Raw genomic sequence first — 10629 nt, 5'->3', positions numbered from 1 at the left:
ATTTGTTTTGTACTCATTTGCTTCCTCCCCTCCCCTGTCTAGGGGACTCATTCCTCTAGGTCACACTGCAGTCACTCACAGAGAAGGTGCAGCGAGGTAAATCTAGCTATGTATCAATCAGAGGCCAGACCAATGTGCTTGTTCCAATAAGAGCAATTACTTAGGTGCACCATTTCTTATTGGAACCGTCTGTGAAATCCTGCCTGAAATACTCATTGATGTAAAGCCACCCCCTTTGTTGATTTTAATTCCCTGTAAGCCAACCCTGTGAGCCATGTCGTCAGTCGCCCCTCCCTCCGTCAGAGCAATGGCAGACAATCGTTCCGTGCCTTTTTTCTGTGCGGACGCCATATGAAGGCAAGCATGGAGGCGGCTCAGCTCACTTTGGCAATTAGGAGCACATTAAACACCACACGCATTATCATTATTATATATGGTCATGTGACCACGCTGACGTCGCCTCCTCGCTTGGTATCGCTCTGCCAGGTTCTGGTGCTGCATATACTGCTGGATAATGCGTGTGGTGTTTAATGTGCTCCTAATTGCCAAAGTGAGCTGAGCGGCCTCCATGCTTGCCTTGGTATGGCGTCCGCACAGAAAAAAGGCACAGAACGATTGTCTGCCATTGCTCTGACGGAGGGAGGGGCGACTGACAACATGGCTCACAGGGTTGGCTTACAGGGAATTAAAATCAACAAAGGGGGTGGCTTTACATCAATGAGTATTTCAGGCAGGATTTCACGGACGGTTCCAATAAGAAATGGTGCACCTAAGTAATTGCTCTTATTGGAACAAGCACGTTGGTCTGGCCTCTGATTGATACACAGCTAGATTTACCTCGCTGCACCTTCTCTGTGAGTGACTGCAGTGTGACCTAGAGGAATGAGTCCCCTAGACAGGGGAGGGGAGGAAGCAAATGAGTACAAAACAAATCTGGTCTATTTCTTGTTTTGATCCACTCCATCTATCTTTTACATCTTTGGCTGGCAGCAGACGGTGCAGTAAGACTGCTAGCCATCCTCATCTCTTGCCTGCCTGGCAGAAGATGGTACAGTAGGACTGCTAGCAATCCGTATCGCCTGCCTGCTCACTATAAGATGGTTCAATGGGACTGACTGCAGGACTAAAGAGAATGACCTGGTCAAGTCACTCCAAATTTAGTCCCTGCGCCCACATCTGCCCAGGCGCTCATGGCTGACGTGGCCAGGAGCACCTCGGACATGACGATGACGGCTACCAGTCGTACTGTACCGTCTGCTGCCACAAGGCATTGGGTTGATGCTGCTGTGTAGCAATGCAGTACCACGTCTGCCAGCACCCATGAGACATATGGTGACGGTTACCTGAGAGGGCTCCATGCTTGCCGTGGTATGGCGTCTGCACAGGTAACTCAGGAAAAAAGGTTTCAGAGTAACAGCCGTGTTAGTCTGTATTCGCAAAAAGAAAAGGAGTACTTGTGGCACCTTAGAGACTAACCAATTTATTTGAGCATGAGCTTTCGTGAGCTACAAGCTCACTTCATCGGATGCATACCGTGGAAACTGCAGCAGACTTTATATATACACAGAGAATATGAAACAATACCTCATCCCACCCCACTGTCCTGCTGGTAATAGCTTATCTAAAGTGATCATCAGGTTGGGCCATTTCCAGCACAAATCCAGGTTTTCTCACCCTCCACCCCCCCACACAAATTCACTCTCCTGCTGGTGATAGCCCATCCAAAGTGACAACTCTTTACACAATGTGCATGATAATCAAGTTGGGCTATTTCCTGCACAAATCCAGGTTTTCTCACATCCCCCCCACCCCCATACACACACAAACTCACTCTCCTGCTGGTAATACCTCATCCAAACTGACCACTCTCCAAGTTTAAATCCAAGTTAAACCAGAACATCTGGGGGGGGGGGGGGGGTAGGAAAAAACAAGAGGAAATAGGCTACCTTGCACAATGACTTAGCCACTCCCAGTCTCTATTTAAGCCTAAATTTAATAGTATCCAATTTGCAAATGAATTCCAATTCAGCAGTTTCTTGCTGGAGTCTGGATTTGAAGTTTTTTTGTTTTAAGATAGCGACCTTCATGTCTGTGATTGCGTGACCAGAGAGATTGAAGTGTTCTCCGACTGGTTTATGAATGTTATAATTCTTGACATCTGATTTGTGTCCATTTATTCTTTTACGTAGAGACTGTCCAGTTTGACCAATGTACATGGCAGAGGGGCATTGCTGGCACATGATGGCATATATCACATTGGTGGATGTGCAGGTGAACGAGCCTCTGATAGTGTGGCTGATGTTATTAGGCCCTGTGATGGTGTCTCCTGAATAGATATGTGGGCACAATTGGCAACGGACTTTGTTGCAAGGATAAGTTCTTGGGTTAGTGGTTCTGTTGTGTGGTATGTGGTTGTTGGTGAGTATTTGCTTCAGGTTGCGGGGCTGTCTGTAGGCAAGGACTGGCCTGTCTCCCAAGATTTGTGAGAGTGTTGGGTCATCCTATAGGATAGGTTGTAGATCCTTAATAATGCGTTGGAGGGGTTTTAGTTGGGGGCTGAAGGTGACGGCTAGTGGCGTTCTGTTATTTTCTTTGTTAGGCCTGTCCTGTAGTAGGTAACTTCTGGGAACTCTTCTGGCTCTATCAATCTGTTTCTTTACTTCTGCAGGTGGGTATTGTAGTTGTAAGAAAGCTTGACAGAGATCTTGTAGGTGTTTGTCTCTGTCTGAGGGGTTGGAGCAAATGCCGTTGTATCGCAGAGCTTGGCTGTAGACAATGGATCGTGTGGTGTGGTCAGGGTGAAAGCTGGAGGCATGCAGGTAGGAATAGCGGTCAGTAGGTTTCCGGTATAGGGTGGTGTTTATGTGACCATTGTTTATTAGCACTGTAGTGTCCAGGAAGTGGATCTCTTGTGTGGACTGGACCAGGTACATTGGTCAAACTGGACAGTCTCTACATAAAAGAATAAATGGACACAAATCATTCATTTCTGTGTTTGTTCTATCACTGTAGTCCCCATTTCCCTATTGTTTGTCTGTATAATCTCTGTCTGGTTCTGTGATTGTTTCTGTCTGCTGTATAATTAATTTTGCTGGGTGTAAACTTATTAAGGTGGAGGGATATAATTGGTTAAATAATCATGTTACAATATGTTAGGATTGGTTAGTTAAATTTCAGGAAAATGATTGGTTAAGGTATAGCTAAGCAGGACTCAAGTTTTACTATATAGTCTGCAGTCAATCAGGAAGAGTGCGTGTGGGGGAGTGGGAACAGGGAATGGAGAAATTGGAATCATGCCCTGCTAAGGGCAGGAATGGGAACAGGGACACAGGTGTAAGGCTCTGTGGTGTCAGAGCTGGGAAGGGGGACACTAAGGAAGGAAACTGGAATCATGCTTGCTGGAAGTTCACCCCAATAAATATCGAATTGTTTGCACCTTTGGACTTCGGGTATTGTTGTTCTCTGTTCATGCGAGAAGGACCAGGGAAGTAAGTGGGTGAAGGAATAAGCCCCCTAACATCATGGTGCCGGTGACTTGGATACTTTGCATCTGATAGGTGAGTGGCAGCCTGTAAGTCCCCCTCCTGAACAGTCCACGTAGCTGCTTGGAGGGGGTATAGCAAACTCTCATGATGGTAGTTGTGGGTTCTGGCAAGCCAGGGTAAAGGATTTTTTGGATAAATGGGTAAGGAAGAACCAGGGCCCATACCAGGTGCAAGGGTCAACCTGGGATGAGATTAAAAAGGAAATGGAGGAAGTGTTAGGGGATCTAGAGGGATGGGGGGTGGTCCCTGTTTCCATCCCCCCCCCCCACTCCTTGGTATATGGGTAGTGGAGGAAGGTCTCTGCCCATGGGGACTGAATGCCTTCCAGGGAAAGGAGGCACTTCAGTCTGCTTGTGAGAGGTTTGAAGTAAGGGCAGCATTATGGGAAGCTGCCAGTAATCTTTCAAGTTTTGTGCTGCTTCAGCAAGGGCTGCTGAAGGGTTGTAAATTAGTTAGGGGTAGTGAAAGATGATTTGGCACTACAGGGTTTAAAGTCAAAAGCAGAGTTAACAGACTACCTTTACAGACTGGGGCTGGGACTTGGTCCTGGGGGAGTGGAGAGAAAGAAGGGGGGAAGTTTCAAAGTGCAAAATGGCAGGTTTGCAGGAGCAGGAAACAACCCCCACTCTTCTCCCAGAGCCAGAATGAGAACCTGGGGATAAGGGTTCCTTACTGTTTCAACCCAGGGAGCCTACTCTTGGCTCAGAGCCAACTATATCCTTTTTATTCTTTGTCTCGGTTTACTTAATTTGCTGCTGGTAGCCTATACTTTAATCTGACCTGACAGGCTTTATTGGTTTCTTTCCACCTCTCCCCCAGCCTTTCCACACTTTTGTTTTTCTGAAGTTTTAATGGAGGGTACTTTGGATACTTATATGAAATGTTTTTGGTTTTTTTGGACAAAGTATGAGGGAGGTCTGCTGTATTCCACTGGAATTTTTGGAGTAAAAGATCCATGGGCATCCATGGAGACAAATGTTTTACTGCCTCTTTGAACAGTCTCAAGATAAAGACAGCACAGGTTAAGGCAGCTGTGTGGCAATAATTGTACTTGGTGGCTAAGTTGTTACAGACAAATTGCACTACCTTAAAGAACTGAATGAAGGAGCGAGTGAGTGAAAAGTCACAAAATAGCTTTTGCAAAAATTGATAATACAGGGTTTGGAGGAAAGTAAACATTTTGGAGATGGTAAAAAGTAACTGTTGTGAAGATGTTAAAAGAGTAACAGTTGTGGTGTTTCTGTTTAATGATAAAACCCAGTTATATAAATGTAACTGTATGTGCAACTCTGTGCAGTCACATTTGATGGAAGCTTGGTAATTAAATTATCCAAGGGGGTCAGATAGATTGGCACCACTATGCTTGTCCCCAGAAGCCTTTACAGCTTTTCTGAGGGAAAATGGGCCCTTTTCCCACAGAAATGGTCTATAAGGGACTGCTACAGGCAGCAGGTAGAGGAGAATCAGATCAATATTATTTGACTATTGGGTAACCTAATCAAAATCACTAAAGGATGTAAGTGGTTTCTATTGGAACTTAACTTGGCTGCCCCTCATTGTGTCTAGTTGAACAACTTGGAAGTATAATTGGGGTACAGTTGTGTAAAGAGTAATCACAGTGCAAGGGATGTTAGGCAAAAGAATTGTATGTGCGCACAGGTAAAAGAAAAGGAAAAGGGGAGGAATGAGGGGAACACTGAGCCTTGGGGTGGCTCTGGGGGATCAGATTGTTGCTTTGGTGGGTGTGCATGAAAACTCTGTGGGCATGGGAGGCAGTTACACCTTGTGTAAAATTAATATGGTATGGAGATTAAACTATGGAAGGAATGTGCATTTTCCCAGGATGGGTGCAGTGTATATTGGAGAAGGGGTAAAAAAAATGCAAAAATGGTACTTAATTAAAATCCTATTAGGGCTCCAAAAGGGGCCACAATAGGTTGTGCTTTCTTTTTCAGATCTGTGGGTTTTGGAGCAGGAGATGAAAGTGGAAAGTAATCAGAACTCTAGTGGAAGTGGTATGTTTCCCTTTTAAGACAGTCTCTGAGCTGCTAATAGCTTTGGATCCAGAAGCAAGCTAGTAAGCCTCTGTGTAAATGCAAATTACCTAGCTGATGGGCATAAAGGAGCTGCAAATAATGAATACACCTGGTCAGCAAACAAGCTACTAGAAGCCTCAGATTATGGCCCTCTGGGAAAGGGAGGTGAAAAAACAAGTCAAGCCTGAAAATAAGGGGGGCAGGTTAATCTTAAGGGGTATGTGTATGTGTACAGTGCTAAAATCTGAAGCTGTGTCTCAGCTATTACCTGAGAATAAACTTAATGCTTGGTACAGCAGAGAAACTATTGCAAACTTGGTCTGTTGTACAAGAGGGGAAACTGAGGTATACCACCTCATGAATTTCATAAATGACCAGTGAGTGGGGTAATTCACAAGCCTGACTATAGAACAAAATAAGGACAGCCTGGAGGTAATTCTTCTGTAAGGAATGAAACTGGAATCATGCTTGCTGGAAGTTCACCCCAATAAACATTGAATTGTTTGCACCTTTGGACTTCAGGTATTGTTGCTCTCTGTTCATGCGAGAAGGACCAGGGAAGTGGGTGAAGGAATAAGCCCCCTTACAGTTTTTAAATGAAAAATTATTTCAAATCAAAGACACTAAACCAACAACATGTTTTGACTTGGAGTACCTTTCCCAGAGTTGAAGAGCTCTGTGTAGCTCAAAAGCTTGTGTCTCTCTCACCAACAGAAGTTGATCCAATAAAATATATTATCTCACTCACCTTGTCTCTCTGATTTTGGTTTTTTTGGACCAGAACACATCTCATAAAATGTTTCCCTCGACCCTCTGAATGGGCAAGTCCTTGCAGGCCTACTACTCTTTTAGTCATGTAAGGATTTCCAGACCCAGGAACTGAGAACAAGAGACTCCCTTTGTGAAGTCTCATTTATTAATTTTCTTTAGAGTACAAAACCCCTCCTCATAGGGCCTTCAAACCTAACCCTTCTTCTAGCTCTGGGGCTAATCCCAGCAAGCATCCTCTCCTGAGGTCAGAATTTCCCAGCTCTTCTCCCAGCTGTAGTCTTCAGTCAGCTTTTCCCCTTTGGTCCCTTTACTCACTTTTCCCACTAGTAAACCAGAAGAGTTTAACTCTACCCTGCTACAGTTTCACAAAACTCCTCTCTAAGATCACCTCCCTCCAACTGAGCTCTAGTAGCCTTTTACCAGACCTAGGTGCTTGTTAGTCAATTAGCTGCATGGGTGGGCTGGCTGGCTGGCAGTTAATTGCTTACTGGTCAGCAGAGATGGGCTTGTTCTCCTTAAAAAAGCCCTTCACAAGTGGACTGGGTCCTGACTCCCCTTAAAGGGACCAGCCACGAAAGGTCAAAAAATGCTTCTCAGTTCTAATATCCAGGCAGCTAAAGCAATGCCCTGACTTTTACAAGTGCTGAGCACCCAGCAGCTCCCACTGACTTCAAATCAACTTCCACTTTAAGTGAATGGGAGCTGCTAGGTCCTCAACACTTTTAAAAATTGGGACACTCATATAGGAGCCTAAATAGGAGTTTAGGTTTCTAACTTTAGATACCTATTTTGCAACATCTTAATGTGAGATTCCACATCCATGAAAGTGCTTAGGTGCCACTGCAATCCACAAAACTCTCTTGGCTGCTGCCAAACCTTGTAGGTGCCTAACCTCACTTGGTGCATAAGTTTTTGCCTCTGGACATGCCTATTGCAGCCTCACTCTATGTGCCTGGGCCCTTATCTCCTGCCTGAGCCCAAGAACAGCTCACAAAGCAGGGGAAAATAAGCATTCAGCTGTCTAAGTCACCTGCCGGGGGCCAATGAGCTTGCCTATTGCATCAGAACCCTCAGAAAAGTTCACACAAAACAGCTTGTGAAGTGGTAGGGGGAAGAGGCCCTCCCTTATAACCCTTAGCCTAGTGGACAGAGTACTAACCCAGGATGTAGGAGCCTTTTGGTTCAAGTCCCACCAAAGGGGAGAAGGGATTACAACAGGGCTCTGGCATCTGTCAGATGAGTACGCTAAGCTGTGGGATACTCTAATATGGGTCTCCCCTATTGAAGTTATCCCACTTTTAAACAAACAACTTGATTAATTAAACTGACTCAAATATTCAAAGCTCACTGAAGAAAAATGGTGCTGTGCTGCTCTTAAATGTCAAGATAAATACCTGGTGTTCTGACAAGAAAAATCCTGTTTGGTTCAGTACCCAAAGCAGCAGAAAATTACAGCATGAAGAGGCCTCTAATTATCACTAAATACTGTAGTGTGTTAGAAAGGGCAGGCATGTCTCCTTAGGACACACTTGGGTTTGGACAGTATTCATCTGAAAAAGTTCTCTCACTCTAAAAGCACATTTAATTGATAGTAAAAATCTCTCCTTTTCAGAGTAAAGGACTGAAATGTCTGCTTAAATGTTTGTATAAATTTTATAGGAACATAAGAGTGGCCATACTGGGTCAGACCAAATGTCCATCTAGCCCAGCTTCCTGTCTTCCAACAGTGGCCAATGCCAGGTGCTCCAGAGGAAATGAATAGAACAGATAATCATCAAGTGATCTATCTCCTGTCATCCATTCCCAGCTTCTGGCAAACAGAAGCTAAGGACACCATCCCTGCCCATCCTGGCTAATAGCCATTGATGGACGTATCCTTCATGAATTTATCTAGTTCTTTTTTTGAACCTGTTATCGTCTTGGCCTTCACAACATCCTCTGGCAAGGAGTTCCACAGGCTGACTGTGCATTGCGTGAAGAAATACTTCCTTTTGTCTGTTTTAAACCTGCTGCCTATTATGTTTCAACTGAACCCAGAATACACAATATTTTCATTACCAGTTTCAAATGACAATCACGAGTTGTTGTATGTAGTGTAGTTGTAGCCATGTCAGTCCAATGATATTAGAGAGACAAGGTGGGCGAGATAATATATTTTATTGGACCAACTTCTGTTGGTGAGAGAGATACTCTTTCGAGCCAGACAGAGCTCTTCTTGAGGTCTGGGAAAGATACTCAGAGCGTCATAACTAAAGAAGATGGAACAGATTGTTTAGCATAAGTGGGTAGCACATATTCTAAAGGAGCATTCAAGGTACAGTGGCCTGTTAATACCTCTGCAGTCACAGGACAAAAAGTTCGGGTTAGTGGGTTACAGATTGTTGTAATAAAACAAAAATACAGTGTTTCTGTTCAGTCCATGATTTTTAGTGTCTAGCAGAGTTACCTTGAATGGTCCCTTACAATATGTGTTATCTACTTATGCTAAACAATCTGTTCCATCTGCATTTAGCTGTGATGCTCGGAGTACCTTTCCTAGAACCGAAGAAGAGCTTTCTGGCTTGAAAGCTTGTCTCTCACCAACGGAAGTTGGTCCAACAAAAGATATTGCCTCACCCACCTTGTCTCTCTAATCAGGACTTGTAACAGACATCAGTGCATCCATTTGATTCTCAAAATTTTTGCTGTTTAAAAATGAAAAAAAAAATGTCCACAAGAACTATCAATCACTGATGTTCAAAACCGATAAAACCCCATCGAAGTCAGCCTAGTCAGTAAAGATTATTCCAATTAAGAGGGGCCTGATTGTCAAAGGGGCTGAACACCCACCGCTCCTACTGAATTCATTTTCAGTGGTGACTAGTCTGCACTTCTGCGAAACAGGTTCTAAGCCTTTTGTGGTCACAGCTGAACTCTTCTGCTGTTTTTATAAATAACTTCTTGCTCATGGCTTTCATAAGCAGAAAATCAAGTAACAAGCATAACAAGGGGTGGCGTGGTGGAGGAAGCAGAGAAGAAATGGTAGCACCTTCAGATTTTTTTTTCCCGCTCATAATTTATATTTTGCTACCAAGAACAAAGCGTAATAAGGGTAACATGTCCTGACTGTGCAGTAGCACCTTTCACAAGAGCTATCGCCAACCCCCCGCCTCACACACAGCCACACCCTAACAGCCAGGGAGCATACAGCCATGTTCCATACAGGTTATTTTTCGTGAAATACATTAGATCAAGATTTAGTCCTCACATCTAGTCTGCTGACTTCATTTACACATGATTTTTGCTTGAAAACTACAAAACATCAAGCCATTTGACAACAGCACCACCTGCTGGGTAGTCAGAGAAACAAGCAGCACCACCTCATACTCATAACAAGGGAAGTACTGATAAGACAGGCCTGCTACAGCTTCAATCAGGCAAAGAGTATTCTCCTAGGCCATAACTTTAATCACATCACCCCTCTCTCTTTGCATCCCTCTACTGCAGGACTCCTCCTCCTCGCTCGTCCTGCTGGGGAGCAGCTCCCTGCAAACATCTGAAACTAGCACATTATCCTCCTTCAAACTTTCCCTTACCACTAAGCTGCTGGTGCGCTGATGCCACAACCATACCATGCCAGCCTGTACTGTCTCATTGCTTTCTTGTAGACGCCTGTCTGTCTCCATCTGTTGCCTCTTGTCTTACACTCAGATTGCAAGCTCTTTGGGACAAGGATTGTATTTTTGTTCTGGGTTTGTACAGTGCTTAGCACAATGGTCTATGGCAGGGGTTCTCAAATTGGGGGTCAGGCCCCCTCAGGGGGTCACGAGGTTATTACAAGGGGGGGTCGCGAGCTGTCAGCCTCCACCCCAAACGCCGCTTTGCCTCCAGCATTTATAATGGTGTTAAATATGTAAAAAAGTGTTTTTAATTTAAAAGGGGGGGTCGCACATAGAGGCTTGCGATGTGAAAGGGGTTACCAGAACAAAAGTTTGAGAACCACTGGTCTATGACTAGAGCCCCAAGAAGCTATGATAATACAAATAATTAATAAGGCTTTTCCTTTGCTCCCCCTTACTTCACCTGTGGAGACTATTTTCTGACATGCTGATCAGGGAGTACTGCTTGCTCTTTATAACACAAGCTGTCTTCCGACTGGTGCTCAGCTCCATTCCCTAGCTATGTGAGCCAGCAGAGTCGGGAGTTTGGATGGTTGAACTGACCCAGAAAAGAGGCCACACTGGCAATTTGCCAGAGTGCCATGCTCCCACACCAGTAAGGGAGGGGTGAGGTAAGGA

This window comes from Lepidochelys kempii, chromosome 2 (assembly GCF_965140285.1).
Source record: "Lepidochelys kempii isolate rLepKem1 chromosome 2, rLepKem1.hap1, whole genome shotgun sequence".
Classification (NCBI taxonomy): Eukaryota; Metazoa; Chordata; order Testudines; family Cheloniidae; genus Lepidochelys; species Lepidochelys kempii.
Note: the sequence above shows the minus strand (reverse complement) of the source record.